General features: G+C 44.0%; 1 protein-coding gene and 1 pseudogene across 6 annotated transcripts in view; one reads left to right on the top strand and one right to left on the bottom strand.

Annotated features, from left to right (window-relative positions):
- Window positions 1–15,673, bottom strand: part of LOC106738238 (uncharacterized) — a 58,941-nt gene that overhangs the window by 19,681 nt on the left and 23,587 nt on the right. The gene's annotated exons all lie outside the window — the stretch shown is intronic.
- On the top strand, window positions 14,580–14,661 carry LOC132247986 (U4 spliceosomal RNA; annotated as a pseudogene).

The following is a 15,673-nucleotide window of genomic DNA, read 5'->3' as shown; positions in this document are numbered from 1 at the left end:
CGGAAATCTACCAAAGACAAGAATACCCAGTTATCTGTGGGGCATATTTCTCACAAGAAAACCACTCTCTCTCCAATCTCTCAGTTCTAATCCTCAAAGGGAATTTACAAAACACCTTTCACAGACAAGCCTATGAACTTCACTTCATCAGCATACTAAAAAATTGTGGACTAAATATAGACATTGAATTTATGACACATTATAACCTGCCTAACATCTGATACCCCAGGTGACCGCTCTACTGTTTACCAGATACATTCTTATCACTAGATCTACACCCCCCCCCACATCTATCTTTCACCCATTGACTGCCTCAATTTGCATTTTCACTGACTGGCTTTCTCGCATGCATACTGGCCGCTGGCTTCTATTCTATTCTATCCAGGAAGAGCACACACCAACTGCAGGTGCTTCCTCAGCCCGACGAAGGGTGTTTGTACCCGAAAGCTTGGAAAGAAGAATTTTTCCAACTATTTTAGTTGGAGCCACCCTCCCCACAGACATACAGTTTAGTCTTTAGGTTAGTGGTTAGGGTTTGTCTTGGTAGGTGGGTTTGAATTCCTTTAGGCTGATGGGGCCTAGAGCCCAGGTTTCCCATATCTTGGTTGTGTGCTCTACCCTTAAGCTATTGTATAAAAGAGGGGGACAAGAACACTTGCTCTAACTCCATTTTTAAGAGAATGAGACCTGCCCAGGTTTTTCAAAGAACATTTGTGGGTGCCTACTCTCCAGAGTAGCTTCTGGGTTTGGGATCTCATGTGGATGGAAGTGACTCCCCTGCAGCTGCATGTCAGCCACCTAAGAGATGGCAGGGAGTTCTCCCCTGCACTCGGTGTTTCATATTGGCTAGATCTAGGCAGCTCCCTCCACCCCAGAGGACAGGGTTTGGGCATCTAAGGCACCTTATTCTCCTCATGCACTAAATAGGGAGCCTGAGCACCTGACTGGATTCATGATTCCACTCTGGGGAGCCAAACATTGCTTAAAAATTAGCATCTTACATATAGATGCCCTGGATCTGGCTCTATGTTTGTCATAATCATAATGGCTGCTGTTGGAAAGCTAATGAATAAGGGAAGCAAGCTGTCAGATGTGACCTCCATGACACAAGCTTTTACAATAATATGCAGGGATCAGGGAGACCACCTTTATGCCTGAGTATTATATAAATAAACCATGGGTTCTTTGGCAGCAGTGCAATTCATTCAACTTTTCCTATAAAATTAAAACAGCCAATCCCCTTGTTATGGACAGCTTTAGCCTCTGCAGGAGCCCCCTCCCCCCATAAAAATTAATATTCTGTCTAAAGAGCCAAAGTGAAGAAATGGCCACGAATAGTTTAGGAAGCAGTTTGATCTCTAACTAAAATAATGAAGGGTTAAAGGACATCTTGGCATGAGACTTTAGAGAATATAAACTGAGCTGTTTATTGTTGTACACTGGACCCCATGTACAGTTCAAATTCAGTTCATAAGCTTATCACCAAATTTTATTTTATACTGTACCTTAAACATAAACTCCCACTCAGCCTGATCAAAAGCTTTTCCGGCATTACGAAGCTAAGCAATAACAGTTCCCTTGTTCATTTAGCCAAGTCAGTGTTCTTAATCAGTGTAAAAACATTCAAAGTCAAATGGTGGTTTTTAATAAAACCAGTTTGATCAGGCTCCAAGTCAGTGGCAGCAAAAAAACTGTCCTCGTCTACTCCTAAAAAATGCATCCAGATACCCAAAGTGCACAACTATAGCAAGGCCCCACGGCCCATTCAAGGATGGCCATAACTGCCCCAAAAAACAGCAATTAACCCCAAACCCTTCATTCTGATGCACTATAAACACGGAGACCCTGTCTGCACTCTGGTGCCAGAATGCTGAAATTCATTTGTCTCAGCTCCTTTCACTGGAAAATAACCAAGCCCTCAGGCTTCACTAGAGATCAAAGTAATGATTGCCTCAGTTGTCTCTGTTTAAAAATCTATCATTTCCTCTAACTTGGACGCTGTTGCTTATTCAGACAAGGCAACTTGATGGGAAAAGGAAGGTCCGCAGCAGCTGAAGAATGCCTAGGAGTACTTTGGGGAACATGCAGGCTACACATCTCCCTGGTGTGTCTGGGGAAGGATCCCCACAAGCATACCTCACCCACCTGATCCTGCTCACACATGCCAAACCCAGTTTAGCCATGTCAGGGGTGTCTCTCATAGCCGTTCTCAAGTATGCCAGAGAAATGTCATTGCCATATTTCTGGAATTGGCATGTGCACACGGGAGTAGGTAGAAAGGGCTTGTTCAGGAGCATGGTGTAGATATACCTATGGGCAATTATGCCTCTAAAACAGCTGTAGCCTGCACCTTTCTCAGTGTGGATCCACAGAGCCCAAAGGGTACTGCCATCTCACGCTGCTCACACTTCACATCACCTGGAGATGCCCCCTTTTAGGCATTCCCACCTGTGCTGACCTATGTCTTCTGTTAAGCTCTTAGCCTGTAAGCTACCAAAGAAATTGCTTCCTGCGTGAAAGTGCTGAGAGAAGGAACTCCCTGAATTCTCCCTCCCTTGACCCACTGCATCTGTGATAGAATTGCCATAGTTTGGTCCCATTTTTATTCACTTGCTTACTTTGATTGAGAAGCTGAGGGTCTTGCCTCAGCTACAAAATCAATTGGACCAGGATTCCTTTTGCACAAAGGGCCCTCAATCATATTTTATCCATGGGCTCTAATCACATTAAAGCCTTCAAGTCTTTAGCATAAACTGGGGACTTGATAGAACCCTTGTCTACACTACAAAGTTTTGGCAGTAAAGCTGTTGACAAGGGGTATGAAAGGATCACACTCTTGTAGCTGACATAGCTCTGCCAGTAAAACCCCAGTGTGGTCACAACTGACGAAAGTCAGCCTCCACCGGCTAAGTTGCTGTCATCCCTGGGAACTGATGAAATTCTAGCAGCAGGAAACTCATGCCAGCAAAGCTGTGTCCACACTAGGAGGCCCTGGCACCTCAGCAGTATAGCTGAAACATCAGCCCTTGTAGTACAGACAGCTCAAGGCATGGTTGAGTCTCATCTACAATATATTGCAAAATAGAACTGTGTTTCAGTAGTATCAGGGGGCTGTGGTTTCCCAACAGCCCTGCTTGTGTAGTATTATCAGAATCTATGCTAGAAATTGTATTACTTTATCAATTTTCTAAAGCATTAGCTTCCAGATACTGCTTTATTAGGGAAGACTAGGCGGCACTGTGCTTCTACATGGCTGTAATAAACATCAGAATCATGAAGTTTTCTGTCATGCCAGGAATGAGAACTAGAAGGGAAACTATGGGGAAATGAGACTGGTGAAATAAAATTAATTTTCTGATTAACTCTTAAGACATTTCAGAGCAGTTAACACACATTTAATTGTGATCCAAGTAATTAAAGACAACCCCTCATTGTGGAAAGTTAAGTAGGAAGGGAGAAGGGTCATTTTAGCTTCACATCCTGAGAAAAATAAGGAGACAACACTCCTGTGTTCATTGCCTCCTCTCCTTTTTTAAAACTCCCAGGTACAAAAGTTGGGGATAAGATCACTGCAAAGGACTTCATCAGGAAGAGACTCTCCTGATTTTACCTACCCTACATACATATCACTTCACAATGAACAAAGGTAGCAAGAAGATCTCTTTCTCTCACTGAAAAGATCTTGATTGGAAAAACGCACTTGTTACTAGTAGCTTTGCTGGAAAAGCCTCTGTTCCCAAATTATTTCAAATCTAAGGACCCAATCCTTTTGGAGAAAAACTCAGGTTGATTCCTGTGTGTATGCAAACCTTCCTCCTGGGGCTTTGTTGGGGTACAGGGTCAACATAATGAATGTAACAGAAATAGAGACAGAACTTAGATTATGAAATTGGGCAGGTAAGGTAGGACACAGTTAAGACACTCACTGTGAATGAGTGGATACTTATTTTAGGCTTACTTATATATCGGGGGTTCAAGTGTGTTTTAAAGCACATCAAGGAGACAGGGTATCTGATCTTTCCTGCTATTATTAAACACTTCCTACTGGCTTGTTCTACATTCCTGCCAATTCAGCTACAGTGTATGAACCCAACAAAGGCTTTGCAATGTCCACGCTATGGGAAGTCCTTATTCTGAGCTCAGTTCCTCTCTGACACAATTTCTGCAACCGGGGGGACGGGGTTGAGGGTGGCGGGGAAGGAAGCAAACTGAATCATCCTGAAAGAAGCTGTTGGGTGCTTAATAGTTCGAAGACTCAGCCAAATTATTTAAAAGCTGGAAGATCACTGAATCACAGAAGCATAGGGCTGGTAGGGACCTTGTGAGGTCATCTAGTCCAACCCCCTGCTCAAGGCAGTGGTGTAACCAGAGTAGGTAACCAGACAGCTGCCCTAGGTGCTGACTTGTGGGGCCAGGGGTGCAGAATAAAACGGCTGCCAACTCAGCTACATAATCATACCAGCAACGCAACATCAGCCAGATGTTGTTACTGCCCCTGTGTGTTACAGCTGCCCTGGGAGCCCAGCTACATTTGCCGCTGGGATCACCCCTGTCTAAAACATCCCAGATCTGCTATTAAAAGACTTTCTAGATAATCTGCTTCAGTGCTTATGTTCATAGCTGGAAAGTTATTCCTAAAATCCAACTTATTTCTCCCTTGTTACAATTAAAGCCCACTACTTCTTGTCCTGGTGGACTTAGGGACCTAACTTGAGGTACACGGGCTTTTAAAAACTCCGGCTGACTCTAGAGATATGAGTATCCCATGACTTCATGGACTTGTGTCACTATAACTCTTATAAAAACTAGTGCTTTGTCCTGTCTTTTGCAAACTTCTGCAGATGGGACACCCAACAGGGCCCCAGCTGAGCTGGTGAAATTCATAAGGCTCAGCCTTAAGTACAAGTAAACTTCAAGGCCTTTGCCCCATGGTACCTGTTTCCACTTCTGCCCTTCTAGGAAGAAACTGCTTTCCACGAGTGCTGAGCATTAACATAACTAGGGGTGGGCAAGAGGGACACCAGCCTCTGGTGCCAACTTAGAATGGAGGCCAGAATCATATTCCACCCCTGTGAGTCCATACCCCACAGCAAGAGCAGTCCTACGGTGTTGCTCTTGGAGCAACAGCAGCTGGTGCATAGACATGCTGCTTATGCTGCTGTTTTAAGAGCAAGAGCCACAGTGGGCAGAACATGTGCAGTGGTGGCAGCAGCAGAGCTGGGGACTGCTTGGGATTTCCTGGGCTAGGTAGGACTCCTGTGTCCTCCCCTGGTCCCCTACTCTTGGATCCCCATAGGCTTCCCCCCAGCTCTGGGAACCACAACCCCCACCCCACATCACTCTCCCCACTAGGTCTGCCCAGGGAACAAACCCTGCTTATTAAATCTCTGATACTGAGACCAGTCCCCCCCACACACATAAAGTTGGTATGCACAGGGAAAGAGAAGAAGATGGCATGGCTGAGGAAAGAGAAAAGAGGCACCATATATTTTCTCCCTCACCTGTGGGCACCTCCCCAAGACCCATCAAACCAGTCCATATGCCTTCCAATTTTCCCTCTTCCCCCACCCATTGTGACAAGTGTCTTGGTTTTTCAGTTGAGAAATCTGCTCACTTTACCTGTGACACACATGGTCAATCTGCAACCCTACCAAGTTTGCAGTGTCCCCTTTTGGATGCATGTAGCACATTATGATGCAGATTTTTTGTTCTGCTTCCATTAATCCCATTTGTTATCTCACAGCATTTCCATGTTAGATTACAATTGTGACAGAATTCAAGGATCAACAGACATAAAGGACAAAGTTCAGGTCAAGCAATTTCTAATAATAAGACAATGTTCATGTGCTGATGAATTGTCTTTCTCTGATAATATGAGTTAGGGATGGGAAGAATCCATTGTTATTGTATTTGTTCAGTAATACATCATAGAAATCTGAGTAATAAGACATACCACACAACTACATGAAAATAAATGTTATATATTCCTGTAGTACATCATCATGAGATTTTCCCATTCAGGGGAAGGTGGGGTTTCCATGTTTTTTCCCTATGGTATACTTGCCTCCAGGGGCAGATCCAAGGGTGTGCACTGGTACACTTGCACCCCCTTTTGATTCCTGGTCCATCCAAAGTTTAAGGCCAACTACATAGCAGTGGCAGCAGCACTTCTACTCAAGCAGCAGTGAGGGAGTCAGTTGACCTAATGACTCAGTCTAATTTGCTTGATTCCTTCTAAACTCTTTGTTCCATAGGTGTTAATGACCCTCTGTCCTTTTAAGTGGGTTTTAATGGTTCCACTACTCTAGCTAGCCTTCCTTCTGCAACATTGCCATCTGTTAGATGCTCCTAGTCATCTAGCTCCCATTTCACAGCCCTGCAGACTTTTTTAACTTTAGCTAAAACCATTAGCTCACATACGGAAATCACTTTCAATGAAGCACTGGAAGCACTGTCTGTATGCCCAGGAAGGCTTCATTTTGTTTTAGGAATCTAAAAGAGAGATATACACTTAACTATAATGACTCTGGGGTTAATGAAACAATATCTTTGGATTATTTTTGCCTATTTTATTCTGTTTTTTTATGTAATATATGCTATACCAAATTAAATTACATTCCAATGCAGATTTTTTAGTGCAATCTTAAATTGAATAATATAGCTCTAGACCCCTGTTTATTAGTGAAGCTTCTAGATTTTTCCTAACTGGAGAAAATGTGTGTTGTATTATATGTGATGGTGCATACCATCTGCACTCCCCTTTTCAAAATCCTAGATCCACCCATGCCTGCCTTCCAGGCAGAAAAAAAATTATGTAGGGCAGCCTTTGAGGTAAAGCAGACCACCATACATTTCAGTTAAAGCTCTAAATCCTGGCTGGAGTCTGCAGAGGAAGTTGATTTCCTGGAAAAGATAGATTTTAACTTGCTGACATTCTTTGTCGTGATATTTATTGCTCTCTTTGCTACTTAATTAGCAGCTGGATTGTGCACCTATGGAAATAAAAGGAGCCTTGCCATTGTCTTTAAAAAGGAACAGGATTAGAGTCTCATTTCTTTTCCCATTTTTTATTCTTCCCCATAAGAGGAATTACTGAAATGGAAGGAAGCTGGAGTGCCAAAGTATATAGGCCATGTGTTTCCTGGCCTACAGTAGCCACTACCATAGGGAGAAATTTCCTCTGTGAACCATTCCATACTTGTCCGCTACAGTGCTTTCTGTGTCTTTCTGAAGTGTTTGATTCTGGCTATTGTCTGAAAAAGGAGGCTGAACAATGTGCCTATGAATAAGACCCACTACATTTTTCACAGTGAAGATAAAGGTAAGTCTGATTGGTGTCCCCTCTTTGAGACTGTGGTTCCCAACCACTGAGCCATGCAGGGAGGAGAGTGTTCAAGGACTGAGACAGGAGGTTCAGGGTGATGACACACGACTCCAGGAGAAGCCAATACATTTTTTAACTTGTAATTTTGTTCTGTCTCTATGCTCTGTTCATACTTAGAGCATCTGTGTGGACATTTTTTATAGCCTGCATCTAGGAAACATTATATTTTGTGTCATTACAAAGGAATGGAGGAAATACAGAGCAGCATGGGAATCAACAGGCACTTTCAGTTATAGAGGTCTGTTTGTGTAAAACTTCCAGCAAACACTAGCAGAGCCCACCCAGGGTGTGTACAATTACTACTTACATGGTCAGCACTTACATTACATTTCAGAGTGACCTAGACAAATTGAAGGATTGGGCCAAAAGGCATCTCATGAGGTTCAACAAGGACAAGTGCGAAGTCCTACACTCAAGACAGAACAATCCCATGCACCAGTACAGGCTGGGGCTGACTGGCTGGGCAGAAGCTCTGCAGAAAAGGACCTGGGGGTTACAGTGGACAATAAGTTGAATACAAGTCAGCAGTGTCCCCTTTTTGCAAAGAACGCTAACAGCATACTGGGCTGCAATGGTAGGAGTGTTGCCAGCAGGTCAAGGGAAGTGATTATTCCCCTCTATTCAGCAGGGATGAGGCCACATCTGGAGTACTGTGTCCAGTTTTCAGCCCCCCACTACCCCACTACTACTTCTGGTACTGCTTTATCATAAGAAAATGGAAAATCAGGTTGTATTTTTGCAGTGACCAAGCTGCAGCAAGTTTATACCATTCCTACTTTTGTGAGTCTGCTTTGTACCAATGTGATTTGGGCAAAAGCTGCCAGATTTCTACATGATTCACTTGTGGTGTGCAGAATTACTATACCCAAAGAATTTGATAGATGAGAAGGAGGATACTCAGTGAGTATTCCTCTTCAGAGTGTCTTGGATGCTGGAGCACCTGAACGTTTCCCAGTTAAGGGCCCCATCAATAACCTGCCAGAGTGTAGCTAATGCATCCAGCCTGCTCAAAACAGAAGATATTGCAACAACATTCACCTTCCAAAAAAAGGGCACAGCCTACAGGTCATAGCCTGTAATTCTTTATCTTTATCTCAGTGGTCTTCCATTTAACTCAATAGTAAGCAGTACACTGAGTGATCTCCAATTTTTCAATTTGCACAGGCTTTGTCTATGTGATATTTTCTAGTGCCAGCTATTATTTGGCAGTGACTCCCACTGTAAGATATTGGTTTTAGTTGTTTAAAACTTTCCCAAGTTTCAGCAGCTCATACTGAAAATTTTGAATGGTAAGTATCTACCTCTGACTGATTTTTATTTATTTACTGATTGTATAAGCTTCCTCTGAAAGAGTTCATCTTTTTTCTGAGAACAGGACTAGGGAAAAAATACAATGTTTTGTCCATGTCAAAAAATGAGGTGTCTTTTCCTTTTGCAAGTGCTTGTCTCCCTCCTCCCACTTCCTTGGGTCAGAGATCTGAAAACTGACAGGAGGTAAGAGGCTTTTGTGTCAGAGATGTCCCTTTCGCCATTATTGTGAAAAGCCAACCAAAGATGCCATGCTATAAGCCTTTGAAAAATCACACTGTGTACTTTCTCAGTAGAGATTTCTTTGATGTTAACTAAAATTGTTGGAGTCTGTCGTCAGAGACAGTTCCAGCCTCTCAGCCTTCCCAGCACTAACCAAAGTACACATGTGCCTTCCACACAAAGAAAATTATCATGTTCCAGCCCACAGAGATGGAGACCGAGCTGGACTTCCCTAATAATGACCACTCCTGAGTCCCAGCTGCTCTGGATCCAAAAATGAAAGCAGGGACCTGTTTCTCTATTGCTCTCAAGAACCCTCCTGCTGGCATGTCCCATGGGGTAGAAAACAATCTGATTTGAATGAAAAAAGGAAAAAACTAGACCAGAGGGCCAGATAGCTGTAGACTGGGACAGAGTCTACTGATACGGAGACTGAAGCAGGGGAAAGAAATTAGGACGTAATTAGGAGACTGAGACAGATGTTGGGAGAGAGGTAGGTCTGGCAGAGAGACTGAGACTGAGACAGTGAGCCCACAAGAGGAGCCAGTGATTGGTTAAGCAATTTGAACATATTCTTACAGAAAGAGTTTAGATCTCTAGAACAGTAGATGCATGTGCAGCAAAACTAGGCAAGAATTTGCAGGCAGTCTATTGCCACAGTAACTTGGTTGCTCAAAGGAATATTGAGCTGAAGCTATGCTCATGAAGAGTCAGTTTGAAATCTACCATGGCAGCAACAGGAGAATAATTTGTAGGCCTGTTGCTACTGTCTGCTTCTATCAAGGAGTGGTAGTTTGGGCTTTTTTGGAGTGAGAAGGGAGACAGAAAAATGTGCCTGCTAAGCTTTACAACTAATTTGAAAAAGAATATAGCAAACAGTTTCAGGAACATCTGGCTCTGGGTGCAGCTCAATATGAAGTGACTTTGATCCAGAGGATGGAAGAAAAGTGAGAAAGAACGAAGCAGCATGCTGTAAACTTAGACTGCAACTCAGACAACACATGGATCTGTGAAACTTATAACAAGCTGTGTCACTGTTGAATTGGGCTGGTCAGCCACAAGCGGATTCATCAGGCACCTGACTAGGCCTCTTACACGTACACCATGAGCCAGAGGATCGACAGTTGCCTAGTAATCATTATTTAAAAACTAATAAATTCCACATGTTCTATGCTGAGCGTATGACTGATTTTTAAATCTGGGAGAATTTTACAAGAGAGTGCCAGCATCAATCAATCAATTAGCATTGATTACTGGAATGGAGATGAAACATAATAAGGATAATTTAATCAGGTTTCCTGAACAATGGGCTTGAATGTGCTTAAGGTTAGGATGTTCCTGCTGCCACACAGCCCCCTAATGTGAGGTGTTAGTAACCTTTTTAGATTCTCCATGACTATGTTGATACAGATCTGTGGAATATGGATGGGGAGGAGCAATGAGAGGATACTAGGTGTGTCTAGGAGCAGTTCTGGGAGTCAGAGGCTGGGAGACTACAAAGAAGGGAGGGGATAGTGGAGACAGAGAAGTGACAAAGGGAAAAGGAAAGAGGTTTTGGAAAAGGAAAGAGAGGAAAGGGGAATTTTTTGGAAGGGAAGGGAAATAAATGAGGATATGCTGTAGAGGAAGTGAGTGGTATTAGGACTGAGAGCACAGGCCAGCAGGCTAGAGGAAAAGATTAATGGGTTGAGACAGAGGAGTGATTGGCAAAAAACCCCAGAGGTCTCAGAAGTGGGGGGACCATGTCAGTCTCAAATGAGAGAATGTGCCAGGATGTGGTAGGGCTGCTATATTGATAGGGTATGAGGAACAGTGGCTGTACCTCTCTCTCCCTTATGTGTACCAGCACATAGCTGGGGAGAACCAGCCACAGCTGGGATGGGGGGTACAGCTAGGAGAGAGCAGTGCGGGGAGGATGTGGGGCCAGTTTACTGTATAGCTTTGTCTGTGTAACCAAGGGAGTGTGTGCCCCTTTAGTCAAATGCTGCCTGTGATATATGTGTGCAGCGTTAGAGGGCACCAGAAATCAAGGAGCAACTTGTAAGTGTTAATGGGTTCTAAAATACTAATGGCTGAATGAATTAGGAAGGAAGCTGCTGGAAATGTTGGCAAGGAAGGCTATTTGTTGTAGAGGATGACAGAGAGGATAGAGAAGGACCATGCACAGCAAGTTACCCTGGGGGCGGTAGGGGAGGCTGGGGCCAGCACTGTGCCTGTCCCAGCAGCCTTACCTCGGGTACTGGGGGCCTCCCAGGGCTTCAGTCACAGTGAGTCTGCTTTGCAAAGCCTGGCTGGCAGCAGGAAGCCTGGCTCCACTTGTCATCAGTGCTTACTGCCTGAGTGTGCACTGCACTGTTTTTTTGTTTCCACAGGTTTTTCTGATCTCTGGGGTCATTAAAACCTGTGGAAAATAAAACTGGTACCATGCATGCTCAGGCAGCGCACCCTTGAAGTGTGGAGAACACCAGACTGCGCAATATGTGGCACTGCAAACTTTTGTGGTGCTACATACTACACGACCACACTCGTCTGGATGTGACCAATGGGTGCATCTACACGTGCACTTTACTGCAGAGTTGACTAATTAGCACTTTGTGCTTGGGTGGAACAAGCCCCAGGCTGGCAGCAGAGTTGGCGGCTCAGCCGCATAGCTTCAAAGTTTCGGTACTCTCATACACCAGCCAGCTCCTGTGCTGCCAATGCCGCCACCCAGAGCCTAACACTGACCCCCTAAGTCTGCTGCTCTTCCCTGGCTCAAAGTGGTGTGGTTCTGGGTGCACATGTAGACACTGCATCCAGAAGCAGCTGACTCTGGTGCAAATGGCGAGAATTAACTGAATGTGTAGATGAACCCCATATTGTCTATACCATGCCTGCTAAATGTTACAACTGCTGCACTACCTTTTATAACTTTTTCAGCCTTATCCAATAGTACATCCACAGACTACATGTCTTCCACCTCACTGGTGCCAATTCCTCAGTAAGAAGACCCTTATGTAAAGCTACTGATACAACCTATAGACCACAGCACTGAAGTGCTTCTCAGAATATCAGAAAATGAGATTTGATAATTGCCCCTCTTTCCTCTGTGTCCCTGCATCTCCAAAACTAGACAGATTTAATCAGACACAAGAGAATTAGGATGAGTCCTCACTTTAAAAATGAAATTCATATTGGTTAGTGCTACAGCCTTCCTTTTCTAATCCAGTTCAGAGAGCAGGAGTTTATTCATATGACATGCACACATATTCAGGGGCGTGTCTCAAGGGCTATATTCCACACATGATGTAAAGTATCCTGGTGCTGGGGCAAACTCCTACCTATATTCCAAGTCTCATCTGAAACACTCCTAGGTGCTAATGCACTGTTGACCTTATGATAAGGAATACAGGGCCCTATCCAAGTGTTACACAGTGACACAACTTCCCTCCCCTTTCCTTCTAGAAATTCTATCTTAAAAAATATCAAAGAGTGCTCCTGAGCCTAATGGCCCATAAGATTAGTGTGAGTAAGGTGTGCCAGGTTCTGCAGCCAAAAGGACATGAAGGATGTTCATCACATCCAGCCACTTAGACTCCCCAACTTGAATGACCAGAATGACTTTGACTTTCCAGCTGGGGACTGACTTATTGATTCATTCATTTACAGCTGGATCAATTGGGGGCAGCCTTTGGTTTGCATCCAGAACAGCATTCAGACTCAGACCTCTGAAACTGCAAGAAGGTACCATCTCTGCTCTGCCACTGCATCCCTCAATTCTAACCTTATTCCCTTTATGTCTGTTTCTTTTCCTGCTACTAAAGCTGTTAGTAGTGCTCAAGTGTCTGCCCAGACACATCCCAGATCCTGCTGCCTATGCTAACCTGAACTTGAATGCTGGATCCAGCCACTCACCTGCCCGACCCCAGGTGCCAGATCTGGCCACACAACAGCCCAATTCCATGTGCCAGATTTGGCCATGTGCTGGCCTGATCCTACCCCCACACATGGCCTAATCCTACGCACCAGATCTGGCTGTGGAGTGACAAGCAGAGAAGTGACAACTAATGCTGCCGCCACTTCCTTGCCACCAAATTTCTGGACCCATGGGAAGACCCATGGGCTGGATGACATGGCTCTGCAGGCCAGATCTGGCCAGCAGGCCAGAGGTTGAGTACCATGGTATTAGTTGTCTCCATTCTTGACCTTGTACCTTACCAAAGCAGTGATTCACAGCCAAAGTGGTCCCCTCAGTTGTCCTGTCAGTTATATTGCAGCAGCGTTATCTGGCCCTGTAATAAATAGCCTCTCACGTGAACTTGCTTTCACTCCTGCCAGCAACATTACCAGGTTCTGTAGCCAGTTAGGCCACCAAGACAGAGGATGAGGATTATATTCCCTAACAGGGGGTAGAGGCATCTTGTTTTGGAGTGAAAACTAAGACATACATACCCGGATGCTGTTGAATGGGAATTGCTATATAAAAACCTGAGATATCATTTTAATAATCTTCCTTTTACTGAAGACACTTTAAACCTCTCACAGGGTTATGATAAGGAGTTGCTCAGCCATTTTATGAGAATAAAACATTCTAGTTCTTTTTTCAACTTAAATTAAAACATGGAAATGTACATTGTATTCAGAACACTTCTTTACCTCCATCAAGAACTGTGCATACCCTTGATAAATTGATGAACTGTGCCTTACAGATGTGTGAAATACTTGAGTAAAAGATTGAGATCATATTATTTCTAGAGCTCTGGTACTGAGAGAAAGGTGCTTTCAGTGTCTGACATTCTCTGGGTTTCACAGATCCTAGTTTTCCAGCTATCTCCAGAGTCTGTTGTTTTCTCTGAAACAAGGTAACATTTTCTGTATATTGTTGTAAAGTGAACTAGTTGGGGAGTTTAGGGGGGCTTTTCTTTCTTCTACAAAATAATATTTTGTTCCATTAACCCCCTGAATTTGAGGTTGGTTCCTGTTTCTCTACATAGGCAGTAAATTGACAGGGAAATGAAATTGACTTTGTATTTTCACTTCACTATTCTGTGCAGTGTATCATTGTGACTGGCATTGAACAAGGGACAAGGATAACTCTAAAAGCTGAGTCAGCCATTTTCCAGTACAGAAGAGAAATGATCCTTAAGAAAGGATTTAATTCCTAAATACAAGATATAGCACCCCCCAGCACACGCAAACACATATTTGGAGTTACCAGGAGAACAGTGGGATTTTGTTGGAAACTCCAAATGTAAAAAGGAAAATCACCATTTCCAGTGATAGGTCAAAATAAGAAGTAAAGCGAAGTTAGTAGTGTCTATTTTGCAGAACACTGCTTTGTACCAGGATCCTTGTTTCTGCTGCTGTTGCCTCAAAGGTTTTCAGAGACGGTAAGAGGAAAGGCGTTATATGTGGCTGTAGGTCTCTTTTCCTTTCACGTTGTTTTTGCTGGGAAGGGAAGAAATCCAGAGAAAGTGCTTCTGTTCCACCAAGATCACAGCTATGCTATTCCAAGACTTCAAAGCTGACTTGTGATGGTAAAAAAATTAGTCTGTACTTTTTTCCTGTTTTTTATGGTGTAAGATAGCCTGACATAAAATAAAGTAGCAGTCAGGTAACAGGGGTTGATTTATCTTTTACTTTAGAAATAAATTAGGTTTGTCTCTTGACATCTTTGGACAGTGGCAGGATTGCACAGTGGCAGTATCATTGGCAATGAGGTTAATCCAAGGTGTGATTATTGCTAATTGAAAACTTTTCCTGAGATTGAAAGCTGAACATCTGAGATGGGAGAGCACAATTAGTTATACTGTTTAAGGAGATAGGACTGCCAGGGTCTTCTCAAGGCCACCAAGTCTAACCACTTTTGTGCACAGGCAGCTATTTTCCCAGAGTCATAGAATCAGAGAAAATGAGGGTTGGAAGGGATCTCAGGAGGTCATCTACTCCAACCCCCTGCCCAGAGCAGGACCTTCTTAATAAAATCATTCCAGACAGGGCTTTGTCTAGCCAGGCCTTAAAAACCTCCAAGGACAGAGATTCCACCACCTCCCTGGGTAACCTGTTCCAGTGTTTTACTACCCTCATAGTCAGAAAAATTCTTCCTAATATCTAACCTAAACTCCCCTTGCTGCAACTTGAGACCATTGCTCCTTGTTCTGTCATCTGCCATCACTGAGAACAGTCCAGATTCATCCTTTTTCAAATCTCCCTTCAGATAGCTGATGGCTGCTATTTAATCTCCCCTCAATCTTTACTTCTCTAGACTAAATAAGCCCAATTCCCTCAGGCTCTCCTCAGAAGGCATGTGCCCCAACCCCCTCACCAGTTTTGCTGCCCTCCGCTGGACTCTCTCCAATTTGTCCACATCCTTTCTGTTGTGGGGGGCCCAAAATTGAACACTGCAACCCAGATGTGGCCTCAACAGTGCTGAATAGAGGGGAATAATCACTTCCCTTGACCTACTGCCAACACACCTACCAATGCAGCCCAGTATGCCATTAGCCTTCTTCACAACAAGGGCACACTGTCAGCTCATATTCAGCTCACTTTATACTGTAACCTGCAGATCCTTTTCTGCAGAGCTGCTGCCCAGCCAGTCAGCCCCCAGCTAGTACTGGTGCATGGGATTGTTCTGTCCTAAGAAACTGTCCATTCCAGTCCCGCCCACATCGCAGCCAGAGCCATGGACCACTTTCTGAAAACAAACCACCCTACAACATATCACAGATAAAAAGCAGGGGAGACAAGGGTATCTCCAGTGTCCTGCCACTGCAGTGG

The sequence above is a fragment of the Alligator mississippiensis genome, chromosome 1 (genome assembly GCF_030867095.1).
Source record: "Alligator mississippiensis isolate rAllMis1 chromosome 1, rAllMis1, whole genome shotgun sequence".
Lineage (NCBI taxonomy): Eukaryota > Metazoa > Chordata > Crocodylia > Alligatoridae > Alligator > Alligator mississippiensis.
The sequence above is the reverse complement of the archived record's forward strand: the minus strand, read 5'-3'. Positions and strand labels throughout refer to the sequence as shown.